Here is a 10,466-nt window from a genome sequence, read left to right as displayed (position 1 = left end):
TCCATAAGATCACTGGCTGCATAGCACCCAGAAGTATCCATAAGATCACTGGCTGCATAGCACCTAGAAGCAGAAAGCATCTGCCAATCACTGGCATCACCATAAAGGTCACAAAGCAACTACCACACATAGAAATTAGAAGCATCATCAGGAGCATAGATGAAGTGTCGAAGAACCGAATCTTGACAGTTCAAGAGGAGAAAGCTATAGATGATGCCAAGCATCTAATCCCACTGATTTCTCCGTGATTTGTGACACCTCCCCTACATCTGGGGGCACCTTTTCCTAAAATCATTCCACACCCCTATATTCACTCATGCTACCCTTGATTGTCTTATTCAGTAGATTCTTCTAACCTTTTCACTAATACCTACTCAATTACAAACTCCTTTTTATAGTCTCTAGCTAAGGGCTTGTTCCATTTGTAAAATTTTATGTATATCATTTTTTAAGAGCTTTTTTTCACACAAACAAATTTTTAAAAGTAAAACTTCATAATTATTAAAAATGCATCTTGATTCATTCATAATTAGAACTTAGAAAAAATACTTGGACCTTTTGTTAGAAGAAAAACCTCTTGTAAGACCAAGTTTGGATGTTCGACAACCAAACATTACTACTACATTACCCCAGTTTGAATGTTGAACATCCAAATTGAAAAAATTTGGATATCCAACATCCATTATGTTTCAATTTGGATGTCCAACATCCATTTTGTTTCAATTTGGATATCCAACATCCACTTTGTTTCCATTTGGATGTCAAATATCCATTATGTTTCAATTTGGATGTCCAACATCTGTTGTGTTTGGGTTTGGATATCTAAAATCCATTTTGTTTCCATTTGGATGTCCACAACATCCATTTTGTTTTAATTTGGATGCCCAACATCCATTTTGTTTCAATTTGGATGCCCAACATCCATTTTTTCACAAAAGAGGATGTTGCTCATCTTCTTCGTTGCATTATGAATGTAGGACATCTAACATGAAGCAAAAATTTAAACTATCACACCAACTTGTTTATAACTATTTGTATGTGGGACATCCAATTTGTCATATCCCTAACTTCTTGTTCTTTGATGTCACCTATAGTGGTTGTGCTGACTTTTATAAGGACCTTGGTTATTCTTTTTCTAAGGGTATCCTTGACCTTCATTCTAGTTGTTTTACTGTTGCATGTTTGGACATTTTACAAGACTAGTCTTTGACCTCCTTAGTAGGTTGCCTAACTCCATACATATTGTTTTGTGTACTATGTGTTGCCACAATAAAGTTGTGAATTCGGCATAATAACATCGTTATTGATACATTAATAACGTCCTTTATTGATACCTTCGATTCTTACTAGTATTGTGGACCTCCTTCATTATTTTATTGGTTACTCATTGGCACTGTAGTTGTCCTATAGCAAATAAAACCTCACTTATATCACTCTAGTTTGCATTTTTATGGTAATTTGGATGCTCAACATCCAAATTGCTATAAAAGTTCACAAGTTTTGTGGCAATTTAGATTTTGAACATCCAAATGCCTACAAAAGTTCACCTCTCTCCAAAAAAGACAAACGCATCTTCCAAAAATACTATGTAATTTTTTCCAAAAATAACGGTTGTCGCCGTTGTTAGTTGGGGGTCGCGGCCTACCCTGCTTGCCTAAATATCCCCTATCCGCACCACTGCCAAGACGAGCAATAGTATAGTCCACCTCATGTCCCAATACAAACACTGCATACAACTACTTCAAGGGAATCTGGCAATGGTGTGACATCCTTGTGTAAGTAGCTACATATTAGCTATAGATATATGCATCCATGGCTGGGTGGGAGAACCTGAAAATAAGAAGCAGTTTCCCAACTGGTAGGATGGACTCCTTGAGCATCTCTAAACAAATCTAAAACTGAATCCCTAATGCCAAGTATCTTGTCCACCTCGCAGAGGTAGGACAAGCCACATGAGACCCTAGTGGTACGATGCGTCTGTAGAGCCAGTCGTCTATAGACATGATGCTACCTAGGCTGTGTAAGGAGGATAACATTGCATCAAGGTCTACCATGATGTGTAAAGTGGGATGGTGTGTCAACCATACTCACACGAACCGTTCGATAGCTTATGGTGAAACGTGGCTATGAGGCCCTCAATGGACTCATGCTCAATAGACCTACGCCATGAATCCATGCTAAAGAGGATGATGAGACCACCCCAATGAAAACACTAACCTAAGTGTGAAAGGGATAAAAATATGAAGTGAAGATTAGGGAAGTGCTATAGACATTAGGTGAAAGCTGATGTGGGTTAGGGAGAGAAGGAACTCTAAAAATGAACAATGAGATTGAGGGCAGGAAATAAAAATTTGGGTTTATATCTTGATCGAGTTAGGGTTAGGGTTTGGAGCCCAAGGGACACATGTCACTCATGGATTAGTTAATTGTAAAACACATGTCATGCACATGTTAGAACCCACATAACTTGACCGAGTTACATGGAAAATTGAATAATAAAATTTTAAAAATATTTATTTTAAATAAACCAAGGAAAGAAAAGAATTCCCAGGCCCCCTAGCCGGATATCCATGCAAATTTAATGCCAATCACACCACTTACACACCACTTACACACCCACTTACACACCCAATCACACCACTTACACACCCAATATGAAATTGCCTTTTTCACATATTTAGCTATCTTTAAAACAATCATTTAATGAAACCATAGTGTCATTGATCATAAACCTCAAAATCTCCAGTTGAATCCTTATCTCTAATCATTCCTTCATCGGTGTATCTATGGCATCATTGGCAACCACAACGCTCACCACCTATCCACTTAGGGGCCTTTTCGATAGTTCCTAGCTCATAGTACTCGGCAATATATTCTCTTATAAAAATCAAGATGAAATCTGCGTTGAAGATTAGCAAGATCAACCAATAGATCCATATAAAAAATCCATGGACTCATCCATTGAGGACCAGCAAGGTCAGTCAACCAGATCCATGCTCGGTTTCAGAAAACAACTCTTACTCCTTGTTCCAATATCTTCCCCGGCGCACGTGTGGGTATCTTCGACGACCCAGAGCCCAAGCACCGTATGGTCAGCACCCTCTAGGATCCTTCGCAGGTCACCTAGCGCTTCACTCATAGGCCGCTTCCTTGGTCCCTCATCCACCATACCGGAAGCTCACCATTTAAATCAAACCGAGGCTGGTCAAGTCCGACCTTGCTATGCGAGACGTCCTCCGTTGACTCTCCGTCAGCTGTTGCAACTTTATCAGTTAGGTAATCATAAGACGGTCAAAATGCTTTCCCAACATTCTTGACATAAAACAGTCATTTAAAAATAGGTCATAAATACAGTTTCTATAATGAACTCTCGTCTTTCTACATTGTTCCACATCAATCCACATTTACTTAATTCACATCCATTTCTACATTGTTCCACATCAATCCACATTACTTAATCTGCATCCATTTCATATGTATTCCCATTCTCATACAATCCACATTACTTAATCCACATCCATTTCATATGTATTCCCATTCTCATCCAATCACATTACTTAATCCACATCCATTTCATATGTATTCCCATTCTCATCTAATCACATCATTTTCCATCTCATCGCATCTTTCCTCATTTATCCTCATCAGATCTCATCCACTCGCATCTACCCATATTCACATCTCATCACATCACATTCATTCACATCTTATCCATTCATATACATCTATCTCGATTCACATCCCATCACATCACATTCATTCACATCACATATCATCCATTCACATCTATCCCAATTTACATCACATCTCATTATATTCATTTCACATCACATCCTGATTCACATGACATGACATCTCATCCATTCACATCCTGATTCACATCTCATCCATTTACTCACATCGACATCACATCCTCTCACATGCACATCCACATCCACATCCACATCCATACATCCACATACACATCCACATCCATTCTTCCACATACACATCCACATCCATACATCCACATCCATTCTTTCACATACACATACACATTCATTCTTCCACATCCAATCTTTCACATACACATCCACATCCATTCTTCCACATACACATCCACATTCATACATCCACATCCATTCTTCCACATGCACATCCACATTCATTCTTCCACATACACCTCCACATCCATACATCCACATACACATCCACATCCATACATCCACATCCATTCTTCCACATAGACATCCACATCCATTCTTCCACATACACATCCACATCCACATACACATCGACATCCATACATCCACATCCATTCTTCCACATACACATCCACATTCATTCTTCCACATACACATCAACATCCACTCTTCCACATACACATCCACATCCATTCTTCTCCACATACACATCCACATTCATACATCCACATCCATACATCCACATCCATTCTTTCACATACACGTCCACATTCATTCTTCCACATACACCTCCACATCCATACATCCACATCCATTCTTCCACATATACATCCACATCCATTCTTTCACATACACATCCACATACACATCCACATCCATTCTTCCACATACACATCCACATCCATACATCCACATACACATCCACATCCATAAAATATCCACATTCATTCTTCCACATAAACATCCATGTACTTCCCATCTCACCCTTTCACATATCCTCTCATCTCATTATTCACATCCACATCCATTTCATTACATCACATCTTATCACATCCTATTTTCATCTTATCACATTCATTCACATCCTATCGCATCCCATACACATCTTTTCACATCCATTCACATCCTATCACATCCCATACACATTTTATCACATCCTACCACATCCCATACACATCTTATCACATCCATTCACATCCTATCACATCCCATACACATCTTATCACATCCCATACACATGCTATTTCCATTTAATAGCTTTTTCTAGTTTGATACCAATAATGGAACTTTTTCTAAATTTCTACCAATGGTTTGGCCTAATCAAAGGTTCTTTTTCTCGACGACTATTTCCATATTCCTTCTCAATTCCTCAATTGAATTATATTCAATATTCCTTTTTTGAATCAAAGAATTCATGGGATTTGTAGAAATCAATTCTTTCCATATTGTCACTTTTGGTAAATAATTACAAATTGAATTATACTAAAATTTCCTCTTCTTCCCATTTAGTTTCTTGGATCTCAATTACCATGGGAATTCCTCTTTTTGCATTTGAATTTTTACATTCCAATGTCATGGGAATTCCTCTTTTTTTTATAATTATTTCTCATAAAATAAATTCATCTAAAATAAAATATCCATTATTTCAATATGCTAAGAATTTCTCTTTTTCCATCTAAATGATGGAATTTCAAATGTCATAGGAATTCCTCGTTTAACATTTAAATATTTCTCATATATAAATTAAATTTATCTAAAATTTATCTTTGAATTTAAATAAATTATCCAATAATTTCAATATGCTAGGAATTTCTCTTTTTCCATCTAAATGATGGAATTTCAAATGTCATAGGAATTCCTCTTTTAACATTTAAATATTTCACATTGTTAAATTAAATTTATCCAAAATTTATCTTTGACGTTAAATGAATTATTTGATAATTCCAGTATGCTAGGAATTTCTTTTTTCCCATCTAAATGATGGAATTCCAAATGTCATAGGAATTCCTCTTTTAACATTTAAATATTTCACATAGATAAATTAAATTTATCTAAAATTTATCTTTGAATTTAAATGAATTATCTAATAATTCCAATATGCTAGGAATTTCTCTTTTCCCATCTAAATGATGGAATTCCAAATGTCATAGGAATTCCTCTTTTAACATTAAAAATGAATTACTAAAAATTTCTCTTTTGCTAATTACTATTTATGCATAAACATAAAAATAAAATTTTTCATGATTATGAGAATCATTCAATTAATCTAGAATGATTAATCCTAGAATATGGTAGGAAGTCCTCTTTTCATATTATGAATGAAAATTATTTATGTGTTTATTTTTCAAAAATTTTACCATAGCTCCGCTGCTATTACTGATAATTCTCAAAAAATTTGAAAGAATAAAGTTTAGTATTATTCATGTGATTAGAATAATCACTAATTAGATCGTTATCAAATTATGGATTGATTCTTAATTTTACCATAAATTAAATAGCATAAAAGTATTAAAAAGCCATTATTTTGGCCTCCAATTAGACAGGCATAGAATTTACTTTTAGATTAGAGGAATGCTTCATGGGAAGCTTCATTTGAATTGAGAATAGGTCATAGGAATGACCATTCTTTGGAGGAGAGAGAGAAATGCTTAAAAACCATTATAAATAGAAATTTATGTATTTCTTCATTACAATACACTAGAGAAATTCAATAGTATTCAAAATCCATTCAAATTAATGCTTCTCAAGCTTTAGAGTGGTTGAGACGAGAAACATTTGGAGATTTAAGAAAAAGAAGATATTAATCCACACTTTACCTCCTAAATTACTCTTTGATCACAGTAGAGGCCTCCAACCAATCAATTGGTTTGGTATGTTGTTGGAGTCACCAAGGAAGATTGAAGAGAGAGAGAAGGTTCAATCTCTTTAATTTATAGAGGATTTTTAGAGGATAATAGAAAATATCATTATTTCGGTATAATACTGGCATGGTATAGTTCTCATATTTTTTTACAAAGGGCTAAGGATCTATTTATAGGTGAGGGAGGCCTCTTACCAAGTCCAACTAGTTTCTAGAATTTTCCAGGTTCAATTTGGCTGAATTTGGATAAGATTTGGACCTAGTTTGGCTCCCTTTTGATTTGGTTTGATCTAGGAGAGAGGAGAGATAAAAATATCACAATATTTTTGAGTTTAAAAATCCACCACACCTGTGAAATAGGCGCCTCCTTGAAGAGCCCCCTTCTCCTTACCAAGGTGTCAAAATTGAATCATTCTACCCAAAATATCTCATTTTTTTAGTAATACTCATAGTTTTTTACTAATAAACCTTGTCCTTATAATTAGTCAACTCTTCATCTTATGTGAGCATTTACTCATTTTTAGGGGTTTTTCTTTTTTAAATTTGATCGATCTCCTCCCCACACTTGGATTGATTCTATTGGCCCCATAGGAACCTTAATTGGACCATAATCCAAAAATTTCTGAAAATCTAGACCTTAGGCTGTCATCTATACATAATTTCAATTAATTTCAATTGCACACTAGAAAGTTCTTTTTGAATTTTTGTTTCAGGGGAACCCATTTTAGACACTAGGAGGATTTTTATATCCAAAAATATCTCAATTTTGGACTACCTCTCTCTAGACATTCTCTCTCTCCAGGTCAAAACAGGGTAAAATAGAATCTTTCTTTTATTTCAGAGAGGGGAATAATTATAAGATCAGAAGGGGAGGTTCTTACACCTGTACACCTCAAAAGTTGGAAGGAGGAATCTTACACCCCTAACAATAAGATTATCTACATATATGGTGATGATCACAATATCCTTATCACTCTTGCGCACATACAAACAGTGATCTGCATCTGCCATATGAGAACCAATAGTGACAAGATACTCAGTAATCTTATTATGCCATGCTCGTGGAGCTTCTTTAGTCCCATACAAAGACTTACGAAGCTCACACACATACTCTGGATGACTTGTATCCTCAAAACCAGGTGGTTGATCCATATACACTTCTTCTTGCAAGTTGCCATGAAAGAACACATTTTTTACATACATGTGATGTAAAAACTAGCCTTTAGCTGCTGCTGTAGCCACCGATCATAATACTCACAGTTTCCATCTTTACAACCGGGGTAAATGTCTCCTCATAATTAATCCCATGTGTCTGCAGCATATCCTTTGGCTCCCAATCTAGCCTTATACCTTCTTATGCTACCATCACTATTATGTTTCACCTTATACAACCACTTAAAGCCAATAGTTTTCTTGCCTTCAGGCAATGGCACTAAATCCTAAGTATACATCTCCTCATCCATAGCTTTCTCCCAACACACATTTCCAATAGCCTCATCAAAACATGTGGGTTCTACAAGCTGCACAACTTTTGCCATATAAGTATAGTGATGTGCCTGTTGATAACCATCATAAGTTAACCTGTACACAGGGTTTTTGACTCAACCACTTTCTCTTTTCCTTTATGTGATGTACCAACAACATTTCCAGGACTGGTATTATGATGTAGCTTGCCACTCCATGGTTTATCACAATAGAACCACTGTGGCTGAGTGGACTCTCCTGGTCCACTGTGGCTGAGTGGACTCTCCTGGTCCACTCAATGACTGTAATTGCTAACTTACATTCTCTACAATCACGTTTCCACTTACATCGGCCCCGCGAGCGATGACATCTTTTTCAGAAGCATACCAGCTACTCATCTCATCAAATACAACATCCATGCTTACTCTCAATTCATGTGTAGGAAGATTATAGCATTTATATCCCTTTTGCTCAAGAGTATACCAAATAAACACACATTTTTTAACCTTTGGATCCAGCTTAGTACGCAACTCATCTGGCACATGCACATATGTAATACAGCCAAAAACTTTCAAGTGAGACAAATCAAGTTTCGTGCCAATAAACTTCTCCTCTTGCGTTAAATCATGTATGGCTACAGTAGGAGTCATGTTCATAATATAAATTGCTATAGACATAGGCTCAGCCTAATAGCTATGCGGCATATTCTTCTTTGCCCCATCAATGCTTGTGCTATCTCTGCAATGTGCCTGTTTTTTTGCTCAACAACTCCATTTTACTGCGGAGTGTATCTACATGTAAATTATTTCTGAATGCCATTCTTTCGCAAGAATTTAGAGAACTCATTGGAGAAGTATTCTCCCCCTCCATCTGACCTTAGGCACTTCACATGCTTTCCTGTCTATTTTTCAGCCCATTTGACCTCTCCCATCTGGCCTTAGGCACTTCACATGCTTTCCTGTCTATTTTTCAACCCCCCACTCTGAAATTTTGAAAATGAGTGAATGCTTTACTCTTCTCCTTCATGAAATACACCCACACTTTCCTCTTGTGGTCATCAATGAATGTTACGTAGTACCTGCAGCCACCCATACATAGTCTTCGCAAGACCCCATACATCTAAATGCACAACATCTAGTACATTCCTGCTCACATTTCTGTCATGTGGAAATGCATTCTTTGTTTGCTTTCCAAATTGACATGCTTCACATACTTTCTGCATACCTTTAACCTTAAACTTAGGAAGCCCTATCACAATTTCTTTAGTCTACATAGACTTAATTTTTTGCACATTTACATGCCCTCTTATGCCAAATGTTTGTATCTGCAAAAATTTATGAACCATTTGCAATTATTGCAGCATGCACTTTATCCATATTTACATTCAATGTAACATTCTGTCCACTCTGTCGCCTTTTGCAACTAGCATTCACTTATCTTTAAAGTCTTCTACATAACAACCATCAGAGTTAAACCGGATCTGCAAACCCTGCTCAATCATTTGGCCAATAGAAACTAGTTCTTTGTAATGTTCGGAACATGAAGTACATCTGCAAGGTACTTCACTACAAAACCTAGTCTTTCAAGACTCTTCATTTCCTTGAACCACTCACCATGACTTGTCATGTGGTTCGAAGCACCTGAATCAACATCCCATACATCATTCTTATATGTTGTTACATCATTTCTAGACACAACATTAACCACATGTTGCATAACAAACAACCTCTCATTATCCTCATTATTTCTTCGAGAGGATGCATAGTTGTTTTGCTACACTTTTCCATTTTGCATCACTCTGCTTCTTATAGCAATCTTCCTGCACATGTCCAGGCTTACCATAGTCAAAACAAACTCGTGTATCATTATGCTGCCTCTTCCAATTACCAAGACCTCTTTGACTCCCACTGCCTCTAAACTGGCCTCTTCCACCTTTGTGTTGTTGTTTTGCGAATCCTGGGGCTGTTGTTGTTGGTGCTACTAGCCATAATTCTGATTACCTATTCAGCCACCACCTTGGCCACGTCCACGACGACCTTTACCTCATCCTCTACCTCCACTTGTTGTTGGTGCTACTAGCCATAATTCTGATTACCTATTCAGCGACCACCTTGGCCACGTCCACGAGACGACCTTTACCTCATCCTCTACCTCCACTTGTGTAAAAGGCCTAATGCTCTGACCTGTTTTTGTTTTGTGAAGACTGTTGATCTTCAGGTCCAATTTCTTCTCTTCAACGTCAATGATCAGCATTGACACCAAATATATGAAGTTGGGAATGTTCGCTCGAGTTTGAAAAGACATCTTGAATGCCTTGTATTGTGGCCCAAGACCACGTAGACACACTTCCACCTTATCCATCATCATCAACACCAATTGATGCAAGGGATTCCACAATGCCCTTGATCTTCAAGGCATAATCATTCATAGAGATATTTTTCTTCTCCACAGTATGAAGC

This window comes from Cibotium barometz, chromosome 2 (assembly GCF_041138505.1).
Source record: "Cibotium barometz isolate CiBa-2024 chromosome 2, ASM4113850v1, whole genome shotgun sequence".
NCBI lineage: Eukaryota > Viridiplantae > Streptophyta > Polypodiopsida > Cyatheales > Cibotiaceae > Cibotium > Cibotium barometz.
Note: the sequence above shows the minus strand (reverse complement) of the source record.